General features: G+C 42.1%; 1 pseudogene; it reads left to right on the forward strand.

Moving 5' to 3' along the window:
- The first annotated feature begins 94 nt into the window (after nt 1-94).
- LOC117088294 overlaps nt 95-22,628 on the forward strand; it is a 28,289-nt pseudogene continuing 5,755 nt past the window's right edge.

Genomic DNA, 22,628 nt, shown 5'->3' on the forward strand with positions numbered 1-22,628 from the left:
GACTGACAACTGGAAAGAGCTGTGAGTATCCACACCCTTATTAATATAAGGTCAGCAATGTCACTATCTTCCCAGGATATAGGCACAGGCCATCATGGCTGTAGAAATCTGCAGTGACTTGATGCTGAAGCAGAAAGTAATACATATCTTATTGCTTTGAGAAAATAATCAAATCATTTTCTACCCTGGATTGTTCTAGATAGAATTTTAATGTGAACAGAATCTAAATGTGTCCACCAATCTTACTCCCCTTTTCTCACAAGAATATGGTTCCAATGATCCCTGTTTTAAAGAGGATTTCTAGTGTAATTATGGGAGTATTTGCCCAACTAATCCTTTTCTTTGCTTCTTTGGCAAGGTGCTCAGTTATCATTGTTTGAGTTTAGTTCAGCTGTGGAATTGTCTTCTAACTGTACTTGGGCCCTGGAGAGGCAGAGCCTTAATGGGGGCTGCCTTCTCCACATCCTGCAAGGATTGCAGAGATCCAATAAGTCAACTTTTACAGAATGCTTGGGGATCTGAAGGGTCTATTTGGGCTATAAATGTGCCAGGAAAAAAATCCTTGGATGTTCATTACTAGTGTGGTGGCTCAATGTACATCCCATTTTCTACCTTGATACCTTATTAAAAAGTTGGAAAATCTCTATTGGGGTAAGAAAGACAACTTTTACTTGTTTGGTGGGTGGTTTTTAAAAGCCTTGGAGATTCATTCCTAACACAGGTCTATTCCAACATGTCAGAGGCATTTACCATTCACCCACACATGCAGGGAAGGCAGGAGACAGAATATAGAAGAAATTAGAGCCTCCAGGGTGAAAGGAGAAATTTTTCTTTTTTGGCTGTAAGGAGGTCCTTTAAACACAGCAGCTGTGGGTGATGTCAAGGGACAGCTATTGCAGCCCATCTCTCTACACCCACTCAGTGGGGAGGCAGATACAGCCCAGGATTTTTCAAACGTTCAAGTTTTCACTAAAAATCTTTATTAATTCAAAGCATTCAGCATGACTTATATAGGGCAATCACAGTTACTGATTGTTTAGATCTTGTAGAGAATTCAGGATTTGCCACTCAAAACCAAAAACTATAAAGCAGTTGAATAACTATTCAATTGCACAGGAGGAATTCTGTCCCCAAACCCAAGCACCTACTTTGAATTTTGACCCTTAGGACTGGTAAGATGTTCAGGTTACGTTAGCAGCATTGATGTCCAGTCATTTGCATTTCCAGCTAACATGGTGGGGTCATGGAAACGCATCTATGAAATCATTGCCTTAGTTTTTTTACCTTCTTCACATTGCTGGGGACCCTTGTGGGAGATATCATCAAACTCTCCATCTACTGACAAGCTGAGGTGATGGCCCAAGGCAGACCTTCCTTCCCAATCAACACTTCACCAGTTTCATTCCAATTTCATTCCAATAAAACCCAACTCTTTTCTCCAGACTCTTGATCTCCACTTGTTGCTTTCCTGGAGCTGGTGTTTGAACTCAGCTTTTCTTCCCTCACATTTTCACTTAGCTAACCTTTTTGCCCTGAGCATCACTTGTTACCTGTAAAGGTAGAGGATTCCCTGCTTTAAATCTGGCCCTATAGAAAAAGACCTTTGATCTTAGCAGCTGTCTTATTCCGTTCGTGTGGCTATGAGACAATACCTGAGACTGGGTAATTTCTAAAGAAAGTAAGTTTTTTTGGCTTATGGTTCTGCAGGCTGTACAGGAAAAAATGGCACCAGTATCTGCTTCTGCTGGCAGGCTGTTTCCACTCCCAGTGGAAGGCGAAGGGAACCGGCATGTGCAGGGAACACATGGAGAGAGAGGAAGCAAGAGAAGAGAGGAGGTGCCAGGCTCTTTTCAACAACCAGCTCTCCTGGGCACTAATAAAGTAAGAATCCATCTCCACTCAGGCAGGGCATTCATTGATTCACGACCCCTCCCATTAGGTCATACCTCCAACATTGGAGATCAAACTTCAACATGACATTTAGAGAGGTAAAAAAGCAAAAACAAAACAAAACAAAAAATTATAGCAGCCGCCCAGCCTCCAGCCCAATAAAGAAGGAAGAAGGACAGTGGCTATGTATGTACCCGAGTAACAGAGGCAGACCCTCTCTCTTTTCCCTCCACTGTCTCAGAACGTCTTCTTTTGTAGCGACTAACTATAAAATCGAACAACGAGACTGTAAATACTGAGACCACCCAAACAGGTTGCCTCATCCTAACTTCATCAGTGAATACCCCCAAGATTCTAGTGTAAGGCATCATTCAATGCCTTTATGCTGGTATTGTCACCCACCAAAAGGAAAAGATAATCTAGATTTTGTCAAGCTTTCCATACAAATTTACCTTTATGCTGAGGAGACATTTTGTTCCCAAAGGGTAATTTATTCAAAAAACTGCAATTGTCTAGGAAGAGGGACTTATAATGATGATGCCTTTGTAACCATCACTACACTGTGTCCTGACATTTATAATGAAGCCTAGAGCCAGAAATAGATTCTTCAGGAGCATGGGATGTGTCTAAATGATAGATTAAGTCTATTCTTGAATGTACCTCTGCCTAGGAGGAGTCTGGGGGCTTCCATGTCAGGGGGATTCAGTGGGCTTCTGGAATTGCCTTTGGTTTACTCATGAGCTCTCTTGATGATGCAGCAGTGGCCAAGCTGAGACCACAGACACATGTGCTTCCTTTCACAGGCAACTCAGAAAAAAAATAATTACCTCAATTTCTAAGCAAGGCAGAATGCTAACCTTTCACTATCTGTTTTATTCTCCCTTGAAATTATATTGATCTGGTCTTTCACTTTGTGATTAAGAGAGAATTTTGTTAGCAGCTGAGATGTGCTGCTCTCATATTTTTCATTGTTATTGAATCCACCTTGAAATCCTTGGGTAGAGAGTTGGAATGTTTTGGAAAATTAATTAAAAGAAGACTTAAAAGTTTTTACAGCTTGAAGAAACTGAGAAGGGTCACCGGGGGGATCGTAGGCCCTTCCATATTCAGTAGAAAACTATTAGACATTTTCAGAGACAGAGAATTGTAAAAAAAAAAAAAAAAAAAGCCATAAAACTTGTGAAGTAGGTGTGAAAAAAAATCATTGTATAATTTTGCTTAAAAATTGTGCTTTTCCAAATGTCTTCTAAAGAAAACATACCACTTCAAGAAATCATTTAGTATAAACTGGAGATGCTAGGGTAGAGAATAATCTTTAGAAACTTGAGTGTATATGCAAAATAACTTGAAATAAACTGAGATTTAGAAGCCACAAAGAAAAGTGGATGGGAAGGTGGCTGGATGGTGGCCAGAGAGACATTTTTCTGGTTGAAAAGCAGCTACCGCAGGGTTTTATGCTGACACAGAGAGCGGTCTTCTCACCTATGAGGACATATGGAATGAGCTGCCACAGAGATGGAGGGGAGAGACACATCAATTTCACTTCTCTTGGCAGAGGAGAAGCTGTGCACAGACAACAATTACACGGGGTAGAGTGAGGCCATCATTCATGCAAAGAGAGTGCAAAGATGGAAGGCAGGATGGGGACTAAGTGTCTCCAGCCAAGCCAGCAGTATAAGCGAAGGCCCAGGCCCAGGGGTTGTACTGGAGAATTCATGTCCAACCTGCATGGGGCAGCATAGCCAGATCCCCGCCAGTCATCATAACCTACAAATATAGGGTTGGAGTAGCCAGATCTGACATTCCAAGAAAAGCCAGAAAACTGGATTTTGATTTGAAATTTCACCTACTTTAAGAGGTCAGCAATACAACTAAAACTTTTTAAAAATGTTGTTCTGAGGGCATAGAGATTTTCATGAATGCAATAGACGAAGGGAACGGGTTTCTTACCATTGAAGACAGAGGGAAATTGCAAATACAAGGCACTGGCAGAGGCTTTTATGGGAAAACTCCTCTAAAGCCTCAGTGTTGAGACCAAATACTGACAGTATGTGTGCATCCCTGAAGTTTCTAACCTTAAATATGGAAGTTAAAACCAGAGTTACATTAACTAGTGATTAATAACAGTTGAAGCTGAATACAGGATGATCACTTCTACACAGCAAGAGGTTAAATATGTATGCTGTTGTTTGAATCAAAAGTTATACTCTGGTGGAAAATTCATGAATGACTGAATTATGTGTTTTGTGTCTGGTCTCTGTGATTTGCATGCTTAACCATGTGATCCACATGATCATAAATCAGGTAGCACTGCTCACCTGGTGGCAGCTGTAGAAATTTTGGACATAATGTCTGGAAGGAAATGAGTCCTTGTAGGGCAAGCCTTGCAACCTCTAACTTAACGCAATGAAGGAAATTTTCAGTGGAGTTGGAATTTCTTTCCACACTCTATTGAGTTCGAATGTTGCTTCATCTCACAGCAATTGTGCTTGCTGTAGGAAGTTTATTCTTTCTGTCTAGCTGCACAACCTATGATAATGTACCTTGTAGAGTTGTGTAGCGGGAGAAAACAATTCCATTGTATCCTTCTATTACAGCCTCCATTCTCTCTCCTCCGATCCATGTTGCATCTTGCTTCTCCCCCGGTGGCCCCCCCAGCTTTAAAACATTTCCACAACTTCCTGTTTCCTTTAAAATAATGTCTAGCTACCCTACCAAGGCTTACATGGTCTTTGTGATCTGGTCCCTGATTCCATTGCTAACATCTCTCACCACCTCTCCCCTAACCTACTCCAACCTTTACATGCTGCTCTATCAGCTGCAGCCCTGTCTCTCTGGGCCTTCACACTGTTTCCCAGGTGGGGCACCACCCTTCTCTCTTTCTGTCATTGCAATTCTCACACTCACAATGGGTTTATGAAGTGGTCTGAACTCAGAAGAAAACAAGAAATGGAGGTCTATTGCCTCCCCAATTAAACTATGCTAAATATCCTTTCCTTCCCCATATTGACAAAGTGGGCAGATCCTATCACTATTTAATAAAATTCTGTTATCAGAAACCCATTCAGGTTAAAACTCCAATCTCAAACCTAATTCCAATTTCCTTCCCCTAAGACCCAGCAAGGCTTCAACATAAAGATTTCAGAGTGTGGGAAACCTGTTGATCTGACCTTAGAATGGAGTGGGTGGAGTGCATTGTCTGACTGTCTGCAAAGGCCCTCTCTTTTGGGACTCTGGGTTTTCCAGAGTATTGGGCTGGGGCTGATGAAGACAAGGAAAGGGATGGGTATGTCTTACTTAAATGGCATTACAGTCAATGCCCTCATGTAGCAGACATCCAAATGCTGATATTTTTGTGGCACATAGTGTGGATCTATGGGAGGCTCCTTTAGGGGAAACATCTACCACACGTTTCCCTGACAGGGTCCATATCTGGTTATTTCCTTCTAACTCCCTTGGTCTCTGCCCCATTTCCCTCCCCACCCCCACCACTGAAGTACCCATTGCTTCTGGGGTCTTCTCACCAGTAAGCTGCTCTCCTGGATGGGGGCACCCATAATTTTAGCCAAATATTTAAACAACTCTACTGAAGTCATTTTTTAAAAGGCAGCTAGACAGTATTGTTACAAATTGTTTTTGAAGAGTAGATTCTGCTTTTAAAAAGTTTGCTGGTAAACTGGAATAGCAACAATCAAATCATTGATAAGTTAATGGCTCTAGTTGTATTTTTAAATCAATTCTAGAATAATTTGGTCATTCATATCTATCCCTGCCCACATTTAAAAAGTTTTCCTGATGTAAATGAATGAGAATGAGTATTATGCATGGTTTTTTTTGTTATCAAACATTCTTTAAAATACCTAAAGTAGTGAGTCCTAATTCCAGCAGTCTCTGTAATCTCTAAAACCCTGTGAAAGTAGGACAGGGTGTTCAAGCCACCCTACAATGGCAGCCACCTAAGTAATAAGATCCCTGGCTGGGGAAATAATGCCTGGCTCTTTGCCTCTCAGATGCCGGCAGATGAAACAAAATACAGCAACTTTTGAGTGTTTTGTTCTGTGCACAAGTGGAATTACACCAGTACAAATTGCCAGACCACAAGGCCAACTGCTTCACCTGCAGATTGAAGACGACGTTTCACTAAACCTGTAAGGAAGAGTGTATTCAAATCCATCTATCTGCCAATCCACTCTCTTTTCATCTGGCCAGGGGTCACCCACCTCCCAGCTACCCACATACTGAGATAGGCCCCTGTCTAACTCATGCTTCCCAGACGTGGGACATTTTGTCTTTATCTTTTGGTTCTCTCAGAGTGGTAGACTATGGAGTCAAACCCCAGCTCTGTCGCTCCCTACTTGAGCAGTCTTGTTGAGCCTGAGTTTCCTCATCTGTAAAGGAGGTGTAATACTAGTGCTTACCTCAGTATTACTGTGAAGACTAAATGAATCAACACAGGGTTTGCCAATTTTTCTCCCATTCTGTAGCCTGCCTCTTCATTTTGTTGATGGTTTTCTTTGCTGCCAACCCTTTTAGTTTGATGTAGTCCTGCTTGTTTATTTTTGCTTTGCTTCCTGTGCTTTTGGTGTCACTTCCAAAAAAATCATTGCCGTAACCAATGTCAAAAACCTTTTTTTCTGTTTTCTTCTAAAAGTTTTACCATTTCAGATCTTAATTTAAGTCTTTAATTCATTTTGAGTTAATTTTTATATGGTGTAAGACAAACATCTAATTTTACTTTTTTGTGTATAGATGTCCAGTATTCCCAACATCATTTATTGAAGAGTCTTGCCATTTCCTATGGTGTATTCTTGGCATACTTGTCAAAGATTAGTTGACCATATACATGTGAGTTTATTTCTGGGCCCTCTATTCTGTTCCATAGGTCTATACATCTGTTTTTATGCCAGTACTACATTGTTTTGATTACTATAGCTTTGTGACATAGTTTGAAATCAGGGAGTGTGATGCTTTCAGCTTTCTTTCTTTCTGAAAATTACTTTTGCTTTGAGGGTTATCTGTGGTTCCATACAAATTTTAGGGTTATTTGTTCTCTTTCAGTGAAAAATGCCATTGGAATTTTGATAGAGAGTGCATTGAATCTGTAAATTGCTTTGGGTTGTATGGACATTTAAAATTTTTAATTATTCCAATTCATGAATACAGGATTTATTTTCACTTATTTGTGTCTTCTACAATATTTTATAGTTTTCAAGGTACAGATCTTTCACCTCCTTTGTTCAATTTATTCCTAAATATTTTATTCTTTTTGCTGCTATTGTAAATATAATCATTTTCTTAATTTTTTGGATTTTCTTGTTAATGTATAGAACTATAATTGATACTTGTATGTTGATTTTGTGTCCTGCAACTTTACCGAATTCATTTATTAGGTTTAGCAGTTTGTTTGTTTTTTTTTCTTTTTGCTGGATATGGTGACTTCGCACCTGTAATCCTAGCCACTTGGGAGGTTGAAGTGGGAGGATCACTTGACCACAGAAGTTTGAGGCTGCAGTAAGTTATAATCATACCACTGCACTCCAACCTGGGCTACAGAGCAAGACGCTGTCTCTAAAATAATAAAAATAAATTAAAAAAAAATTTTTATAGAGTCTTTAAAGTTTTCTATATTTAGTATCATGTCATTTGCAAACAGAAACAATTTCTAATTTGGAGTCCTTTTGTTTCTTTTTCTTGTCTAAATGCTCTGGCTAGGACTTTCAGTACTATGGCGAATAGAAGTGGTGAGAGTGGGCACCCTTGCCTTATTCCTGATTTTAGAGGAAAAGCTTTCAGCTCTTCACCATTGAGTGTAGTGATATTAGCTGTGGATTTGTCATATATGCCCTTTATTATATTGAGACACATTCCTTCTACACCTGATATGTTGAGAGTTTTCTTTTTATCATGAAAATATGTCAAATTTTCATTAAATGCTTTTTCTGCATCTATTGAGATGATTGTATGATTTTTATTGCCAGTACTAGAAAGTAATCTCATGTATGTACCTGAAAATATGAGAAATGAGCTATGTTTAAAGCAATTCATTATTAGAGCATTGCTTGTAACAGCAAGAGATTGGAAACAGCTTAAATGTTCATCCAGAGGGAAGAATGTAATAAATTATGGTACATACAAGGGAATTGAATGGCAGGCATTAAGGAGAATGAGGCATCTCATTTTGTAGTGATATGGATTATTTTTAAGATGTCTCATTAAGAAAAATAAATAAGTAATAAATATACATATTTGCTTACATTTGCATAATATATATCTGTCAGAAGACCAAGCAATTGTAACAGTTGTCTTTAGGGAGGTGAACTGGGCTATAGGATAAGAAAAGATTTTACAATATGCTTTTCATTTTCCAATGTTTGAACATGTGAAATGTATTTCTTATTCAACTAAATATATAAATACATTGTTAATGAAACCATGCAAAAGCCTGAGCACATCTCAAGTGAACACGTGTGATTGGACAAGATCAGAGAACTTGCTCATGACTCCAGCATTCAGTTTATGGCTTGGCTAAAATGTCTAGTTGCCCTGAGATTTTTTTGACCATTGTGCCATATCACTTGTTTGTAATCTTACTCAAACATTGTTCAGTTATTCACACAGTGGCCATGGGCCAGAAGGCATAAGAAACTAATGAAGAAATACAGCAAATTAATGAAGAACAGATATAATTATATACATTCTGCAAATGTGCCTCAAGAGAATCTATACCCGGTCTAAAGTTGTAGTCATCTTATCAAAATTCTTCACAATACATCGAGAGATACTAAAATGAAACAGAAAGCATCTAAGTGATGATCTTATCTGGTTTGGCTTTTCACTTATTGGGGTCTGACTGGGCTTTCTCATGCTGCACAGCAGAGTATTATCCATCATGAAATACATAAGTCCCTGCTGCTGATTACCCAGGAGCTACACTGAATTCCCCAGGTGAGAAGTAGCTCCACCACAAATTAACTTTAGCAACTGGGTGCATTTGTTCTATTGATTTTTAATTTGGTGCTTATATCTAAAAATCATTGCTTTTCTATTTTCCAGTCCAGTACATCCTAGTGCTTACAACGTGTTACTTCTGCCTGATGTCACAGGATCCTCTAACTTGACTTGTCTCCACTGCTTGGGAGAATATCTGATTCTGTTAGTGGTTCTTAGGTGCCCACATAGAAAATTGTTTTGCCATATAAACTATATTTCAGGTTATATTATCTCAAACATACCCTCTATATTTGGTGAAAATCCATCTAGTTATTTGCTTTTTGTTTTTTTTTTTGCATATGATGCAAGAGCAGACACCCCAATAAACACAATCTTTATTTGTATAGATGTCTACCATCCACCCTACAATGCATTATTTGTGGCAAAGAACTTATAAACAGAAATCCATAATCCTTTCTCTTTTCATTTAGAAACAAAACAATAAAATTATATAAATAAACCCATTTTGTTTACTTTAATGCTGCACGCATACATTGTAATATATGTTGATATGAATTCTGTCTAAAAACAAACATATTGCAGATAATTTCATCGTTTTTAACACATATTGCATAATTCATGTAAAGAAGGAAGTACAGAAAGTTTGTTATTAAATGAGGAAAGACAGTATTTTTAAAATTGTAGTAAAAATCACTTTTCAGTTATTTACAAAAATATTTTGTATTAATAGCTTAAAATCATTTTTGTGTTATTCTATGGAAAAAATGACAAAATGACGTTAAATTCCTAAAGATCATTTTCCTGGGATTACGTTTTTCTTTTGAAAGAATTTGTGAATCAGATACAAAAATGCACAGTGAAAGGTGCCTCCCTTAGGAAACCAAGAAACATGCCCAGATTCTGAACTTCTGACGACATCCACGGGAGATGAATGGCCTCCTTTCTGCCTCTTCTCTCCATTGTCTGCCTTTTTCACACCTGCTCAAAGCCAACAAAACACTCAGTGTTCTCCAAAGTAATTCTTCGAAGTTTGTTGCTCTTCTAGGGTTTTACTTGTCTCAGACACTTATCAAAGAGCAAGTATAGTTAAGCACCGGCTGTGTGTGAAAACACGCAATACGTGGGCAATAATATGAATAATCATATGAATGACAACAGTCCCTGCTATCACCCTTAAAAACCTCCCCCTTGGCTGGGCGCGGTGGCTCAAGCCTGTAATCCCAGCACTTTGGGAGGCCGAGACGGGCGGATCACGAGGTCAGGAGATCGAGACCATCCTGGCTAACACGGTGAAACCCCGTCTCTACTAAAAATACAAAAAACTAGCTGGGCGAGGTGGCGGGCGCCTGTAGTCCCAGCTGCTCGGGAGGCTGAGGCAGGAGAATGGCGTGAACCCGGGAGGCGGAGCTTGCAGTGAGCTGAGATCCGGCCACTGCACTCCAGTCCGGGCGACAGAGCGAGACACCGCCTCAAAAAAAAAAAAAAAAAAAAAAACCTCCCCCTTGTTAGGCCGGGCGCAGTGGCTCACGCCTGTAATCCCAGCACTTTGGGAGGCTGAGGCGGGTGGATCACGAGGTCAGGAGATTGAGACCATCCTGGCCAATACGATGAAATCCCTCTCTACTAAAAATACAAAAAATTAGCCGGACGTGGCAGCATGTGCCCGTAGTCCCAGCTACTAGAGAGGCTGAGGCAGGAGAATTGCTTGATCCTGGGAGGCGGAGGTTGCAGCGAGCCAAGATCATGTCACTGCACTCTAGCCTGGGAGACAGAGCGAGACTCCATCTCAAAAAAAAAAAAAAAAAAAAAATTCTCCCCCTTGTTAAATAGATAAATAAGCTGCTATGCTAGTTCAGTCACAAGAGGAAAGCAGAATTTGTGGCAAAAATGAGTCAGCTGAATGCTATCTTATGGGAATTAGCAGGGTCCATTAGAGAGGAGTGACAGGTGTGTGAGCCTCTCCATCCTAACCTGCTTCAAGACCCCTCGGCACAACAGCTGGGGGTCCTTGGGCACACTCAGCTCTAAACATGACTGTGGCCACCCTATCCTAGAACTTCTTCATGGAAAGATGTCACACAAATGCCAAGCAACACTTTGTAGATCTGTAGACTTGAACTCTTAATGAGGAATCTGTCCTAGCTTCAGCCTCACAACTTCCATGTGACTTTTTAGGGGGCGGTGTTGCACATTTGTTAGAGGGCAGAACCTTCCATCACACCCTTAGGCAAAATGAACTCCGCTGTCATCCTCTCTGGGACTCACAGAACTCCAAAGAGCTGGAATTCTGGCCCTCTGGGGGAAATCTCTGTGGGTCCAGTCAGTAGACTGAGTTGCTGCTGTTTCTGGGTGAAGGGGAGGCAGGAGTAAAAAATTGGTTTTGCAACTGAAAAAAAAAACAAAAACAAAAAAACCAAAATCAAAAAACAAACTTAAAGCCTTCTTTAAGAAATGATTGTTTGCTGAGTTAATTATTTAAAATTGTGCGTACAGACACAAAACAAAGGGGAAATGTAACTCATCCTTTGGAATTATTAGTCCAAATTCTGAACACTTAGAAATGGCCTCATTTACTTCGTGTAATTTTCTCTAAGTGTACGTAAGCCTCAAAACAAAATTCTACTAAATGCAATGTGGGATCCTGGATAAGATCCCGGAACAGAAAAAAAAAATACCTATTTAGGGGAAAAACTAGGGAAATCCAAATAAAGTCTGGAGTTTAGTTAATAGTAAAGCACCGACATACCATGGTAATGTAAGATGTTCCATTAGGGGAAACTGGGTGAGAGATATATGGAAACTCTCTGTACTATCTTTGCAACTTTTCTGAAAATATGAAATTGTTCCAAAATTAAAAGCTTATTTAGAAAATAACAGGGTAATTCTGGAAGTTGCTTTCCCCTTGTATGTGTGCAGTGAGATGCCTCACTCGCTCTGCACAGGGATGGGGGAGGCGTTCTGAGGCATCCACGGGCAAAGCAAAGCAAAGTGACTTCGGCTGCAGAGCGGAGAAGTTCGTTGATGTGAAGAGCCAGCCAGAACTGCTTAGTGTTGGCATTTTGGAAGATTTGGCTTTCTAGATCCTCTTTCCTTGCAATGATAGGACTTGAGTCTGCATGATTCTGAATGAGGCAGCAAACCTAGGTCAGTTGGGTATGTCTGTGGGCACAGTGCCGGCACACAGAGGGCTATCAATACATGTGTGCTGAAGCTATGAACAGTAAACTACGTCAATGGATTTTTTTTTTTTTTTTAGTGACTCCTGAAACACGCCATTGTTCTCTGTACATACCTCTCTCAACTTTCTCTACCTTCATATTCGCCATCCTTTCCTCCCTGTGTGCTTTTTCTCTTTGAGAGCTTGGCCAAGCGCATTCATGGGTTCCCAGTGACCCCACCATAAACTGCAAAGAGGCTTCTTTGAGGATCTTGCATAAAAGAAATGACTTCGTAGCGAGGCTGGTCAGGCTACACGGCCCTGTCGTGTCTCTGAGATACGAGACGTTCCCCTTAGTTACCAAAGTAAAATGGTGACAGCTGAGAGACCGAAGCAGAGAGGCAAAAGCACACAGGGACAAGATGGCCAAGAGCTATAAATTCAGTTGAAGGAAAAGAAAGTATGGGTTGCCGAAGGCAGATGACAACCTGTCTGTCTCTGCCTGGCTGGGAAGAATTCAGCTTTTTCTACCAAACTGCTCACACATTGCAGGTGGGGAGCTTGGGATCCAGAAAAGGACTCTGTGCGTTTGTTTTACTTCCCAGGAGGGGTGGTCTGCTCACAAGGTGTTCCTAACACTGGGCTAGCACAGAATGTGATACCCAGGTACGCAATATATAGGAGACTAAGCTAAGCTCTGTGGAGAAAGCTGGGAAAGGTTCCGCAAAGTCACAATTCTCAGGCTCTAGTCTCCAGAAAATGCTTTAGAAAGGGTCCTGTAAGTGGCGGAGGTTGCAGTGAGCCGAGATTGCACCATTGGCCTCCAGCTTGGGTGACAGCGAGACTGTGCCTCAAAAACAAAAACAAAAACAAAAACGAAAAAACAAAAACAAAAGAAAGGGTCCTCTAAGCATGGGGTAGCAAATTTTGCAAATCACCTCCCGTGACCTCCCTAAGCTCCTATAGAATGATGCACTCCTTCTCTAACGAAGGTGGTGCCAGTCACCACTTCCAAGGAGAGCTGCTTCCCCTGGAGTAAGGAATTCGTAGTTAATTAGATGAGCTCTGAATCATGACACATCAATGGAGTGGAAGGCGGGAGGAGGGATAGGGAAGGACCTGGATCTTCCTAATGGAACTGGGGTTGGGGGGCAGTGTCAAGAAAGGATTATCTAAGAACTGACATGTGAGAAGGTTCTAGAAGAAATTCCCCAGGTGGAGAAAAAAACAAGCCAGTGTGAATAGGAGAAGGGATGCCTCAACATTCCTTAGGGGTTAAGGGTTAGCGGTTTTGAGTTCTGAATCCAAGTTGTGCCTCTGTCATTGGAAACTTTAAGACTTCATGACCTCACTTGACTTCTTGAACATCTCTGTTTTCTCAGGTATAAAACCAGACTCCCTAAGGCAGCTTATCTTCTATTTCTAACATGTTATGAATGAATGTGTTGGATTGGACTGGAAATTAGATAACTTGGGTTTATGTCTGAGCTCTCCTACTAACTTGAGTAAGGCACTTTACTCTTCTGACTTCACTTTTTCCTTCCATTAAAATGAGCAGTTGAGTTTTTAGTCTAAGAAAGCGTTTCTGGGTTGATTTACCTTTGACCTTCGTCCAAGGCCACAAAAATGTTAATTTTAAAGGAAGGAGTACTTCCATTATTTTTTCCTGTTCTTTCTCCCTGATGCCATCTGAAACTGGGGCAACTGACTGGTTTTACAGGTGGATCCTGGGGATACTATTCCATACATAGGACTATTTCACAAAGTTCCCTAAATGCATTATTCTAAGTATCTAAAGTTCTTTGCTATTTTGGCCCTGCCGACCTTTTACATCTCATTCCTTCTTCACACCCTACATCCTAGCCACACTGAAGAATCTCCCGGGGTCTGTGTCCTACCAGGCTTCTCGTGTCCCTGGCTTTCTTGTGCTCTTCTCTCCGGCTAAAGCATCCCTTCTTCTATTTATACCTGGCTTGTTTTTTTCTCCCCCTGGGGAATTCCTTCTAGAACCTTCTCACATGTCAGTTCCTGGATAATCCTTCCTTGATGCCCTCCACCCCTAGTTCCATTAGGAAGATCTAGGTCCTTCCTTATCCTTTCTCCCCCTTTCCACTCCATAGCTGTATCATAATATGTACCATAGAACATTGCAGCTCACCGCCCCCTGGGGGCCCTTCTGACCGACTGTCAGTTCCTTCAGGGCAGACTGTGTGCCCTGGCGTTTATCACAATATCTAGCCCCTCTACCTGTAATGAAAAGATGAGTGAATACAACTTACAGTGAGTTTGAGAAAGTGAAGCTAAGGGACAGGGAAGCCAGGAGCCAACCTGCCCGAGGTGGAGCAGGGCTCCCACGGTGAGATTCCCCAAACGGTGCTGTAAGAAATCTGCCCACGAACCACATGAGCTCAAGTCCTTCCAGTGCTGCTTTTTTTTCTTGAAGCAGTGCATTTTGGAACAGAGTAGTGGAGCAGATGCCTCTCTTCCAAACCCCAACAGGGCAGGGGCAAGTGCTGGACACATCCCAGAAACAAGAGGCATGTCATGCACGTGCTGTTCCATGTGGTGGCTCCAGAGATGGTGTTGTTGTGTGGCTCATGGTGACATGGCCCTGTCTGTCACTCTGTGGCCCCAAACAGCATGTACCCAATGACAGACGTGTATGTCAAACCACGAAAGACAGCAGCCTGGGGGAGCCTGGGGCAGCTTCAGCAGATCTGGAATAAGATGTCAAATTCAGCCCCTGGAAGCTGGGTATGTTTTTCGCCTCACCATCCTGCTTCTCCATGAGTCAGTTCTCAGCCAGCTCTGTGCCGCCACACTGGCAGGCCACTCTGCTAGGCCTGGCAGGTGTGAGAAGGGCCTCAGAGCCTTGTGAGGGGTCAGGACATAGGGCACCTCCAGTACCCCGCTGTCTTATCTGGATCCTCTGGGGGCTCACATTAAGGGTAAGATGGTGGAAGAAGAACTGTCCGCTTTGCAGTTACTCTGCCCAAAGCTCCCTACACCTAGGAACCCCCTACACGTACACCTACACTCTATGGCACCTTCCCTTCATAAGAGTAATTGCCAGTATATTGCAGTGGCTGAAATTAACTGAGAACATATGTGTCAGGATCTGTGCTATGCTATTTATAGGATTATCTGATTTAATTATCACTATAATCTTATAGAGTAGGTGCGCTATTTTTTTTTTTTTTTTTTTTTTTAGGATGGAGTTTTTACTCTTGTTGCCCAGACTGGAGTGCAGTGGCATGATCTCACTCTGGGATTACAGGAGTGAGCCACTGCGCCCTGCTGAGTAGGTGCTATTATTGCTTCTATTTTGAAGATGAGATGATCCAGTCTGAATTAGTTCAGTCACTTGCCCATGTTTCCTCAACTAATGAGTGTTGAGGCAGAGACTCAGACACAAGCTGTCCCATGCTTTTAGCCACACTATACTGCATCATGCAAGACCTGGAGAGACAATGGGAGCAAGGACAAGTGGGATCAAATGGAGCCAAGTGATGCAAGGGTACCTGTGGGAGCCGCATCACAGGGGCCTCCTGTTCCTCCCTTGACCCGGACAATAAGAAACCAGAAGAAACTAGCTGGGTCATTTCTCACTCCACTCCCTTAGACTGAGTGGAGGATCAGGCTCACATAAACAGAGTTCTCTTGGCTACTGAGGGGCACTATCTGAACTCAAGGAAGGAGTGTGTAACCATAACAACAATGATATAACCCAATCTCTACCCCCATAGAAAGAAGAGAGCTTTATGTTAAAGAACTACTTATCTCAAATAACTATTGAACAGGATAGCTTACCACTAACATTCCACTTGGGCAGCAAAAAGCAAGTGGAAAAATTTGGTGGCTGAAATATTTTCCTTGACCACCCACAGTCTGGGTGTAGTATGCAAAGGGGACACCATGGGTCAGACAGTTCAGGCCCCCACCGAGGAGCCATCAGTGCTGGGGTCCGTAGGTTTGCCATCTGTCAGCATCATTCCGTTCTCTAATACCCTTGGGAGGGTTGGCTTGTCACATCTATCGAAAGCTACAATCTCCTTCCTCTTGCACTGCCTCACAATGTTAGTAAGCAAGCAATTTAAGAAGTGAATTACACTAATTTTGCTTATCCTTGAAGTGTGAAATTTTAGAAGATGGTGCCAAATGAATGATCATGTATATTTCTCAGTTTGTTCATGACTTTTTTAAAAAATTTGTTCATTCTTAAAGATACTTCCACGCTGTGTAAATTTAACTAGAGATGAAAAATGGAAGATGAAAACAATTGTGAAATTATCTAAAAGTACAGGTTTCAGATGCTGATAACAAGAAAAAGAATTCTTTTTTTTTTTTTTTTTTTTTTTTGAGACGGAGTCTCGCGCTGTCACCCAGGCTGGAGTGCTGTGGTCGGATCTCAGCTCACTGCAAGCTCCGCCTCCCGGGTTCACGCCATTCTCCTGCCTCAGCCTCCCGAGTAGCTGGGACTACAGGCGCCGCCACCTCGCCCGGCTAGTTTTTTGTAGTTTTTAGTAGAGACGGGGTTTCACCGTGTTAGTCAGGATGGTCTCGATCTCCTGACCTCGTGATCCGCCCGTCTCGGCCTCCCAAAGTGCTAGGATTACAGGCTTGAGCCACCGCGCCCGGCCAAGAAAAAGAATTTCTATGGCCTTGAAACTATAGATCTTTTTGTCCGAGGAAATTCTAGGCCTGTCATTCATTACCTAAATAAAAGCTAGGATATCAACTGCAAGACATTGTCACAAATTTTACTTATGAAACAAGACTAAACAAAGTTGTCATTGAAGGCAGGGTGGGATCTCATTTCATTTGTGAATTTGAGACTAAAGCTAGTGCATGGATTGTAAAAACTGAACGTGGTCAAAGTGATCCCTGAAAATTATTTAATTACACCATAAAGAACAGTGTCTATGATTTGACATATGCAACCTATATCAGGTAGCTATTGCTATAATTTTGCTGCATTATGAATAACCTCCAAATCTCTGTGAAAAACAATAAGCATTTATCACCCATGTGCCTGTGGGCCTCTGGGTCAGTTGCAGCATCTCTGTTCCTTGTGCTTCATTCTAGGGCCTGGGCTGGAGAGACATTGGCTATCCAGGGCATATTCTTCCCATGATCATGGCAGATGCTCAAGGGGACAAGCCTAGCCCTGTGAGTGTGTTTTTAACCTCTTCTTGCAGCAACATCTGCTAACAGCCCATTGGCCAAAGCAAGTCACATGACCAAAACCCAAATCAAGGGGCAGGGAAGTACATTTCTCATACCACAAGGCCGTGGCTAAATGTGGTTGTCTAGCACTGCTAGCAAAGACTAAAGAAATGGGACGAATCTGTCCCAAGTTAAATCTGTCCATGATGCTGTTTCCCCATGAAGACACTCCATTTACTTTATTTTTGAGGGGTCTGTTTCCTTGTTATATGTGCCATCTAATGGTCAGAGATATCTTTAAGCACTGACCCAGTAGTCCCAACAGTCAACACCCCCATGCAGAGACTCCCTTAAAGGATCCTTCTCTCTACTAGGAATTGTTTGATGACTTACTAGGATCTGCTTTTCCATGCTGTCCTGATCCTTGCAGACAACCCAAACTTGGTTGCATTCCTGCCTCCTCCTCCTTCCCTTTGACCCCCTGTTTTTGGGCTGCCCAGGGTGTGACTTCCATTTACCCTTGGGCGTTGGACAGCTCTGTCACGACCCCGTATTCCAATACTGCCAGAACCCTGGGACTCAGGCTCATCTGGAGTGAGGTTGGTGAGGATAGTCTAACAGTCAGGGTTCATTCAGGCAAGAAAAGAAAAGGAGAAACCAAGCATTTTTAGCAGAAAGAGATTAAATCCAAGGAAGTACATGATCATTGAGTAAGCCTGGGATTGTCAAGGTCGGGAAATCTGCTCTCACTAAATCTAGAACAGTAGGAATTAGAGGAAGCTGCCACCCAGACTCCAGCTGCCCTGGAGTACTGAAGCAAGAGATTCCCAGGAGGGCACCTCAGAGCCAAGGGCAGCTGCTACCAATAATTTCAGCTGCTTGCCTGCAGTATGTGGTTCTTGGGGGGTATTCCCCCCAAAAGCAACAGCGCATTATCTCATCTGCATGACAGAATTATTTTCTTCCACTTTTCACTGGGAAGCCCTAACTCTGAAGCACACTGGGAAAAGAAGTTGCAGACTTTGCTCCAGCAATGCAGAATACAGTGCGGCAGGGGTCAGGGAGGATGCTGGGTTTACACAGACCAAGCAGAAAATCCATCACACCCCTTTCCCACATTTAAACTTCCAAACAACCACCACTACTACCCCACACTCTGCCTAATGTGATCCCTGTTACATTAAAATGCACCAATTCTGTCTACCCAATGAGAGAGGAACACAGTCTCATAAGTCATACTAACAGACCAAGACAGAGGGTGACTTTTAAGATATTATCCAGATAATTATATGAATTTTAAGATTTGCTTGGCACCAGTTGATTCATTTTATATTCGTTTATCTAAATGAAGGCTCATATTCATAGTTGAGGGATTATTTTATTTGAATACTATATCTTTTAAAATATTTGCTGGGGTTATTATGTCAACAGAACTCAATAGAAGGAAAACTGAAGTTTTTACAAGTCTCTTCTTTATGGTAGAACCTGAAAAGACTCTTCAGTTCTACCTAAATGAAGAAGAAAAATTCTTCTGGCATTTATTTCCCTCCCATATGGTTTCCTGCCTTTGTTCATGTACCATTTTCTTCCAAAGAAAGCCATATTCTCTAATCATAAGTCATACTGGAAACATCAATAAATATAAACAATTATTCTCATCCCACTCTCTTCAGTATAAGAAGAAACTATAAAATGTATACAATATGTTTGTAACATAAATAAGAGAAATATATGTATGTGTATGTGTGTGTGTATATATATATATATATATAGCCTTTAAGTAAATTCAGTGATTCTTATATAGTGGTTCTTATAAAGCTAAGAAATTTGAATTCAAAGGCCTTTGGGGTCCTGGAATTCAACCATTCATCATTTACTCATTTATTCAACAATCACAGATTAGTGCCTGCTGTGTGCCAGGCAAATTTGCTTATGGGTCCTATCCACAGGGTGCTCCCAGTGTAGCAGAGGAATTCACAGTTCTGTTACCAAAGGCTTGAAATTCCCATACTCAAAAAACAACTAGCCCACAAAAATTCTCCTCCCCTAATTGAGTTGAAAAAACTACCCATGTCACCAAATAATTCTTAGCTTTCCTAAAAGAATCACCAAAGAGCTCTTTCAAACTGGTAATGAGATTGGAATTCCTAAAAATAAAAATACACTCCACTGCATACGGAGAGCAACACTGCCAGCAGGTGGCTCCGGCAAGGCCGTCTGATGGATGGGTGAGTCAGGTGCTGGCAGTCCAGGGCTGAATGTGCTTGGGTCTCCTCAAAGTTGCCTGGCTTTTGTTTGTTTGTTTGTTTGTTTGTTTTTTGAGACGGAGTCTCGCTCTGTCACCCAGGCTGGAGTGCAGTGGCGCGATCTCGGCTCACTGCAAGCTCTGCCTCCCGGGTTCACGCCATTCTCCTGCCTCAGCCTCCCGAGTAGCTGGCACTACAAGCACCCACCACCACGCCCAGCTAATTTTTTTTGTATTTTTAGTAGAGATGGGGTTTTACCATGTTAGCCAGGATGGTCTCTATCTCCTGACCTCGTGATCCGCCCACCTCGGCCTCCCAAAGTGCTGGGATTACAGGCGTGAGCCACCGCGCCCAGCCTTTCCTGGCTTTTTAGGGTGATCAGTGGAGTCTCCAGTGGTCAGAAATGCCTGAGTTCTGCTGATTTTGTTTTGTCAGTAACCTCTTATTGAATTGACTGTTACTTATTTTTATTAACAACAGGTTGATGCTAATGATTACCATAGACTGGGAAACACAGGTTCTGTGTAATATAGATGGGTTCCTATTTTAAAAGAGTCTTCTGTTGTATCCAACAACAAAGCTGTAAAATCATGGAACCAGACGACTCTTCAGAGAGTTGCTAGTGCACTGCTAGCAGCTCGCCAGAGACAGTCACAGAAGGCTGGCGCTGCAAGACATCTTATATTTCAGAGCAGAAAACAGAGGCCGGGAGCGAACACTTATCCCATGCCCCACACCGGGTTGAAGGCTGAATGAACCCTCAGTTGGTCACGGGCTGCCCAGGTGACCAGTATCCCTGCTGCACTACACAATAAGCAAAGACATAGCCATGGACATAGTGGTGACATAGCCATAGCAATGATTAGAGAATCATTTCCTCTCAAGATCCCAAGAAGAAATGATTCTGTAATCATTGCTCCTTTGCTCATTAGCTGTCACTGACTGAAAATCTAATTGAAACATACCAGTGATGTCATTTTACAAAAGATAGAGTTAAATGGAAATATTACAATGCTATCTATAGGAAAAACCTGTCAAATATACAAATACAAAGCTCAGAGAGGTTGTTGTTAACAGATAAAATGTGTGAAGTGGTGGACATTAATATACACAGTAGACTACAATTTGTTACTGAGAGTCTTAACTACACAGATAATGGTTAAGAGCCTGGTGTTTTTGAGTTAGGCAGGCCTACTTTCAAGTACAGTTTCTTTTTCTATTTTTTCTTTTTCTTTTTTAACTTTTACATTTGGGGGTACATGTGAGGGTTTGCTACATGTCATGGGGTTTGCTGTACAGTACAGTTTCTATTACATATATATGTGTTTGAAACAGAGTCTTGCTACTACACCCAGGTTGGAGTGCAATGGCTTGATCTCAGCTCACTGCAACCTCTGCTTCCTGGGTTCAAGTGATTCTCCTACCTCAGCCTCCCAAGTAGCTGGGACTACAGGCGCATGCCACCATGCCTGGCTAATTTTTGTATTTTTAGTAGAGATGGGGTCTCACCATATTGGCTAGGTTGGTCTTGAACTCCCGACCTCAAGTGATCTGCCCGCCTCGGCCTCCCACACTGCTGGGATTATAGGCATTAGCCACGGCGTCTGGTCCCTATTACATATGAATTTGGAAAGTTTGGCAAGTTATTTAGCCTCTGGGAGCGTCAGTTTCCTTTTCTGTATAATAGGGATGTCATAATGAGAGATAATCTATGTAAGGTACTATCACAGCATTTCCATATAGTGTGCACTCACTCACTGCTAATCATGGCCAAAAAGTATGTAACATGGATTAAGGAAATGGTACCGCCGGAAACTGATGGAGCCTTCTTAAGATATTCGTTCTCCCTATTGTGGGGGTAATTCCAGGCTGCTTTCAAACTGTTGGCACAGAAATTCTTAAAGTGCAACCCTTCTCTCCTTCCTCCTATGCCTTCTGGATTTCTCTAGGCATACTGGGAACCTGAACTCAAAGTCTTAACATAGGAACTTGTAAACTACTCACACCTATAGCCTGTAACTCTGACCCATTCACAAAGATTACGTTCTGTGGGAATACTATTTTTAAGAATTTTATCTGAAAAAAAAAAGGTGAATGTATAGAGTTTCAATACTTTAGCACATGAGAAACTTAAGGGACCAGGGGGTCTTTTTAGTTATGAGGAAATAGGAGTTGAAATAATGTAAAATTAGAACTCTTTCAAAAGGTTGGTCAATCCAGTCCGTGGAACCACAAGTTGGACCCTCTCCTTCTTGTGGGCACCAAGACTCCAAGGACAGGCTGACCAGGAAGCCCCAGGATAGAAAGTTGGAAAGTGCCTGTGGGTGCGGCAGGTTCTGAGGCTCAATTCAAAAGGAAGTGGCCTTAGCCAGAGGAGAAGCACAGAAGCACCACATGTAGAAGGGGAAATGGGCCGTTTACTGGTTAGAAATCTGCCTCTGTGTCCACCTTCACTTCCTGCTGGCTGTGTAACCTTGGGCAAATCACTTAACCTCTCTAAGCTTTAGTCTTATTGGTAAAGTGAGACGTTCTGAGTGGGTGGCTGGCCCACAGCAAAAGCATAATTAACGTGAGTCATTATCATGAGTACGAAACAAGTCAGTGGAGGCACTGAGGCCTCCAAACAAAAGTCCAACAAATCACAAGGCAACAGGGAGAATGGGCTCAGCACAGAGAAGCCAAGAGTCCTGGGCAAGCACCACTGGGAGGAGGAGAAGCGCCCTCTTTCTTGTCCTCCATGCCCTGGCCTTCTGCTGTGGTACCTGCCTTTCTTCAGGTTCTCACCTTCTTGCTGGGACCTCAGTGGTCTCTTGGCCTCCTGTGACCATCCTCACTCAGATTCATTTTGCTCAGTGCTGCCAGGAAATATTTCCTACAGTGCAAACTTGAACAACTTGCCATTCTGCTGAAAACTCTTGAACAAGGGTTTTAGCAAGAGCTAGCCCAGACCCTTTGGCATGGCTCATAAGCCTTCCATAACTTGGCAGGTGCTTCCATCTTTTGACTCACCTGTAGGCATGGCACACGGGAGAGTCCTGTAAGCCAGAGAAAAGTCAACTTCATGTTGGTGAGAGGCTGGGGGAGGTATAGCATTAAGAGAAATACCTAATGTAAATGACGAGTTGATGGATGCAGCAAACCAACAGGGCACATGTATACCTATGTAACAAACCTGTACATTGTGCACAAGTACCCTAGAACTTAAAGTATATATAAAA

This window comes from Trachypithecus francoisi, unplaced genomic scaffold, assembly GCF_009764315.1.
Source record: "Trachypithecus francoisi isolate TF-2019V2 unplaced genomic scaffold, Tfra_2.0 Lachesis_group10, whole genome shotgun sequence".
Classification (NCBI taxonomy): Eukaryota; Metazoa; Chordata; class Mammalia; order Primates; family Cercopithecidae; genus Trachypithecus; species Trachypithecus francoisi.